The sequence below is a fragment of the Meriones unguiculatus genome, chromosome 21, assembly GCF_030254825.1.
Source record: "Meriones unguiculatus strain TT.TT164.6M chromosome 21, Bangor_MerUng_6.1, whole genome shotgun sequence".
Classification (NCBI taxonomy): Eukaryota; Metazoa; Chordata; class Mammalia; order Rodentia; family Muridae; genus Meriones; species Meriones unguiculatus.
In genome coordinates, this window is record NC_083368.1 from 7,264,436 (window position 1) to 7,270,750 (window position 6,315).

Below are 6,315 nucleotides of genomic sequence, written 5' to 3' on the forward strand. Positions count from 1 at the left end.
GGAAATAGTAGGTTATGGAGAGGACAGGAACCCCACAAGGAGAGCAACAGAACCAGAAAATTTGAACACAGGGGCCTTCCCAGAGACTCATACTCCAACCAAGTACTAGGCATGGAGATAACCTAGAACCCCTGCACAGATGTAATCCATGGCAGTTTAGTGTCTAAGTGGGTTACATAGTAATGGGAAGAGGGACTGCCTCCGACACAGTCTGATTGGCTTGCTCTTTGATCACCTCCCTCTGAGGGGAGAGCAGTCTTACCAGGCCACAAAATATGACAATGCAGCCACTTCTGATGTGATCTGATAGACTAAGATCAGTAGGAAGCAGAGGAGGACCTCCCTATCAGTGGACTTGGGGAGGGGTATGCTTGAAGAAGGGGGGAGGAAGAGTGAGATCGGGAGGGGAGGAGGGAGAGGCTTATGGGCAGATAGAAATTGAATAAAGTGTAAAAAAAATAAAAAAAGAAAAAGAAAAAAATTAATATATTGATATGAAAATAGACATGCTGATTGCTAGAATGAAATTGAAAATGCAAAGTTAATTACATATACCTACAGACACCTAGTGTTTGAGAAGTAAGCCCAAAATACATACTGGAGAAGAGACAACATCTTCAACAGATGGTCCTACATATAAAAGGGTGAAAATAGAACCATATCTATCACCTTGCAGAAATTCAACATCAAAAGAATTTAGGACATCAACATAAAACCAGATATACTTAATCTGATGGAAGGCAAAGACAAAGTCTTTGTCTGCCACAGACAAAGACTTTATGAAAAGGATCCTGATATGTTAAGATGTTAAGACAAACAATTAATAAATGGGAACTCACTGAGCTGAAAATCTTCTGTCTACAAAAGAGTCCATCATCCAACCAAAATCACAGCATGGAGTTGGGGAAAATATCAATAACACATCTGACAGTAAGTTAATCATCTGCCATTCACACTGCTATAGGCACTTCCTTTGTGTGTGTGCATGCCTCAAGTGGAATAAAATGATTTAGAAGATTGGAATTTATCACCATGAATTTGTAAATATAAATATTACTTAGTTATAATTAATTTTCTATTGAATATACCCATTTAATGTGCAGTGAGGTACATCATACTCCAACATTGTACAATAAGTCAACAATTGATTTATAAGATTTGTACCTTGGATGATACCTAGAGCCATCCCTTTCCATTTCAAAGTATATCTTTAAAAATTGCATCATTTTAATAATCAAGCAAGGGAATAAAGTAGGCAATGTAATAAATAACCAAAAATTAAACATATGTCACTCTTCCATGTAAATGATTCATTTATGACATTTTAAAAAAAAGGAATCCAATTTTATAACATTTACAATAATAAAATGGAAGTGGGCAGATTATTATAGCACAAACATCCTGAGCTTTCCCTCTATCAGATAGTTGGTCCTCTTTCCTTTGTAGAAGGAGGGAAGGGCCCATTGCTTCCTGGGGAGGTCTGCAATCTAAGAAGGATACCAGAGAGAGGAGGAAACAGTTCCCCAACAGCATTCTCTCTCTCTCTCTCTCTCTCTCTCTGTGTGTGTGTGTGTATCTCCCCCCCACTACCCTTTTCCTTCTCTACCTTTTCATAAGGCTCTGTGAAATATACCAGTATCTACCTGCACAAATCCAGATCTCCCACAACCAGTGAGCTGCTAATACTGTCTTTGAAATGAAGTTAGCCCCAAACAAAAGGAGAAGCTCCAGAAATTAGAATGATTTAAAGGGCTGTGAGTAAAAAAATGGGTTTTACCTCTGGGAGGTCTAAGGGTGGATGAGGTTGGACAGCAGTATCAGCCATGGGGGCAAAAGGGAGCAAGTGACTTTTTAGCATCTCTCTATATTTTAATTCTCAAGCTATCAAGATGGTAGCCAGCTCTTTGGAGTTGCTGGTCTGAACTTTCTTAACTCTTAACTTTCAGGCAGATGACTCTGACGTTTAAATCTACTTTAATTCTTAATGTTTCCGGCAGGTAGCTGCACGATTTGGGGGCCAATGGTTGTGGCAAGAAATCCTATCTACACTTTAACACTGTTTTTTTATTTTTTTAAATTTTTTATTTTATTTTTATTAATTACACTTTATTCACTTTGTATCCCAGCTGTAGCCCCTCCCTTATCCCCTCCCAATCCCACTGTCCTTCTCTCTTTTTCTCCTATGCTCCTACCCTAGTCCACTGATGGGGAGGTCCTCCTCCCCTACTATCTGACCTAGCCTATCAGATCTCATCAGGACTGGATACATCTTCTTCCTCTGCTGCCTGGCAAGGCTGCCCACCCAGGGGAAGGTGATCAAAGAGAAGACCACTGAGCCTATGTAGCTGTCTATAATTTAACTCTCTTTTCCCTTTTTATTTATTTATTATAATTTATTCACTTTTTCTCCCAGCTGTAGCCCTCTCCAATGACCTCTCCCAATCTCACCCTACTGGCTTCTTCTCCTTCCATTCCCCTACCCACTTCTTCCATCTGGCCTTAGACTATTAGGTCTCATCAGGACTGGCTTCATTGTTTTCCTCTGTGGCCTAGTAAGGCTGCTCCATCATCAGGGGGAGGTGATTAAAGTACCAGTCACTGAGTTTATGTCAGAGACAGTCCCTGTTCCCATTACTAGAAAACCACTTGGACACTGAGCTGCCATGGGCTATATGTGTGCATGAGTTCTAGGTTATCTACATGAATGGTCCTTGGTTGGGGGATCAGTCTCAGAAAAGACCCCTTTGCCCAGATTTTTTGTATCTGTTGTTCTCCTTGTGGAGCTCCTGTCTTCTCCAGGTCTTTCTATCTTCCCCCTTCTTTTATAAGATTCCCTGAACTCTGCCCAAAGTTTGGCTATGAGTCTCAGCATGTGCTTTGATAACCTGCTGGGTAAAGTCTTTCATAGGCCTTCTGTGGTAGGCTCCTGTCCTGTTCCCTGCTTTCTCCCTCTTCAGATGTTTATCCCATTTGCCTTTCTGAATGAGGGTTGAGCATCTTACCCAGGTTTGTCGTCCTTGCTTAGCTTCTTTAAGTGTAGAGATTTTAGTGTGTTTATCTTATGTTATATGCCTAATATCCACGTATAAGTGAGTACATACCACATGTGTCTTTCTGCTTCTGGGATACTTCACTTATGATGATTTTTTCTAGGCCCCACCATTTACCTGCAAATTTCATGATTTCCTTGTTTTTAATTGCTGAGTAGGATTCAATTATGTAAATGTACCGCAATTTCTGCATACATTCTTCAGCTGAGGGGCATCAGGGTTTTGTTTTTTTGTTGTTGTTTGTTTGTTTTTTGTTTTTTGTTTTTTTTTTTTCAGAACTAGACAGGGAATTCTCAATGGAATAATATCGAATGGCAGAGAAACATTTAAAGAAATAATCAGCCTCCTTAGTCATCACGGAAACAAACAACCCTGAGATTAAACCTTACACCCATCAGAATGGCTAAGATCAAAAACTCAAGTGACAACACATGCTGAAGAGGATGTGGAGAAAGGGGAACACTCCTCCATTGTTGGTGGAAATGTAAACTTGTACAACCACTTTGGAAATCAATCTGGTGCTTTCTCAGAGAATTAGGAAGAGCTTTTCCTCAAGATCCAGCTATATCACTCCTAGGCATATATCCAAAATATGCTCAAGTATACAACAAGGACATTTGCTCAATGATGGTCTTGGCAGCTTTATAATTTAACTCTTAAACTTTCAGGTTGGTAGCCTTGCTATTTGGGCCTGCTTGCTCCAGCGAGAAACTCTCCATACAAACTCTAAATCTTAAACTTTCAGGTTGGTAGCCTTGCTATATTAGCTGCTAGTTGCAGTGAGAAGAAGGAAAGAGAAAGCCATACATTAATACCTGCTGGAAACATTAAGAATTAAAGTAGATTTAAACTGTCAGAGCCATCTGCCTGAGCTCCCACTGATTGTTCATAAAAACATACATAGACAATGTGACAGACAGACAGACAGACACTTTTGGATGAAGCAGGGCACTTCAAGAAATAATTTCTAACAAGTTTCACAATTCCATACATACTCACATAAGTACATACATACATATAAACATACAGACAGACAATCTGACATATGGGCAATATATACATAAGTACATATATTCAGATGGTGAATGAAGTGAACGGCAATGGGTTTCAACAAATGCTTAACTATGTCTTGGGTTTTTATAAGAGAGTTCTCTATGAAAAATTTTCCTCATTCAAAAAATATAGATATTTCTTTCTTTATTTCTTCTCTGACCCAGCTGTCATTTAGAAGCAAGTTGTTCAGTTTCCATGTGTGTGTAGGCCTTTTGCTATTTTAGTCATTGAGGTCCAGTTTTAGTGCATGGTGATCAGATAGGATACAAGAGATCATTTCAATCTTCTTGTATCTGTTGAGGCTTGCTTTGTGACCCACTATATGGTCTATTTTGGAGAAGGTTCCATGAGGTGCTGAGAAGAAGGTAAATTCTTTTGAGTTTGGGTGAAAGGTTCTGTAAATGTCTGTGAGGTCCATTTGATTAATGACCTCTGTCAGAGTTATTGTTTCTTTGTTTAATTTCTCTTTTGTTGACCTGTCCTTTGTTGAAAGTGGAGTGTTGAAGTCTCCCACTATTAATGTGTGGAGATCTATGTGTGGTTTAAATTTTATCAATGTCTATTTACAAATGTGGATGCCCTTGTATTTGGGGCATAGATATTCAGGATTGTGATGTCTTCTTGTTGGAGTTTTTCCTTGATGAGTATGAAGTGTCTTTCCCCATCTCTTTTTATTGATTTTGGTTGAAAGTCTATTTTATTAGATATTAGAATGGCTACTCCTGTTTGCTTCTTGGGTCCATTTGCTTGGAAAACCATCTTCCAGCACTTTACTCTCAGGTAATGTCTATCTTTGTGATTTAAGTGTGTTTCTTGTAGGCAACAGATTGTTGGGTCTTGTTTACACATCCATTCTGTTAATCTGTGTCTTTTTATTGGAGAATTGAGTCCATTGATGTTGAGGGAGATTAGTGACCAGTGGCGGTTAGATCCTTTGATATTGATGTTGGCCATGGTAGAGTATTTGGTTAATTTTTGTTTTGCTGTAGTGAGGTTATTTATTTCCTATGATTTCTTGAAAGTAGTTAGTTTTCTTGGTTTGTATTTTTCCTTCTAGTATCTTCTGTAATGCTGAAGAAATAAAGAAATTAAAGACTTCCTAGAATTCAATGAAAATGAAGGCACAACATACCCAAACTTGTGGGACACAATGAAAGCAGTGCTAAGAGGAAAGTTCATAGCAATAAGTGCCTTCAAAAAGAAATTCGAAACATCTCATGCAAGCAACTTAATGGCTCACTTAAAAGCCCTAGAAAAAAAGTAGCAGACACACCAAAAAGGAGTAGACGGCTGGAAATAATCAAACTCAGGGCTGAAATCAATAAATTAAAAACAAATAAAACAATTCAAAGAATCAATGAAACCAAGAGCTGATTCCTTGAGAAAATCAACAAGATAGACAAACCCTTAGCCAAACTAACTAAAAGGCAGAGAGAAACTATCCAAATTAAAAAAATCAGAAACAAAAAGGGGGATATAACTACAGACACTGAGGAAATCCAAACAATCATTAGGACTTACTTCAAAAGTCTATATGCCACAAAATTTGAAAATCTAAATGAAATGGACAATTTTCTTGATCTATTTGACTTACCAAAGCTGAATCAAGACCAGGTAAACCAATTAAATAGTCCTATATCCCCTAAGGAAATAGAAGCTGTCATCAAAAGTCTACCATGCAAAAAATGCCCAATGCCAGATGGTTTCTGCACCGAATTTTACCAGACCATCAAAGAAGAGCTAACACCAATACTCTTCAAACTATTCAACAGATAGAAACAGAAGGAACACTACCAAACTCATTCTATGAAGCCACAGTCACCTTGGTACCTAAACCTCACAAAGACCGAACAAAGAAAGAGAATTTCAGGCCAATCTCCCTCATGAACATTGATGCAAAAATACTTAACAAAATACTTGCAAACCGAATCCAAGAACACATCAAAGACATCATCCACTACGACCAAGTAGGCTTCATCCCAGGCATGCAGGGTGGTTCAGTATATGGAAATCCATCAATGTGATCCACCACATAAACAAACTGAAGAAGAAAAAACCACATGATCATCTCCTTATATGTTGAAAAGGCATTTGACAAAATCCAACATCCATTCATGTTTAAAGTATTGGAGAGATCGGAGATACAAGGTATATACCTGAACATATTAAAGGCGATATACAGCAAGCCTATAGCCAACATCAAACTCAATGG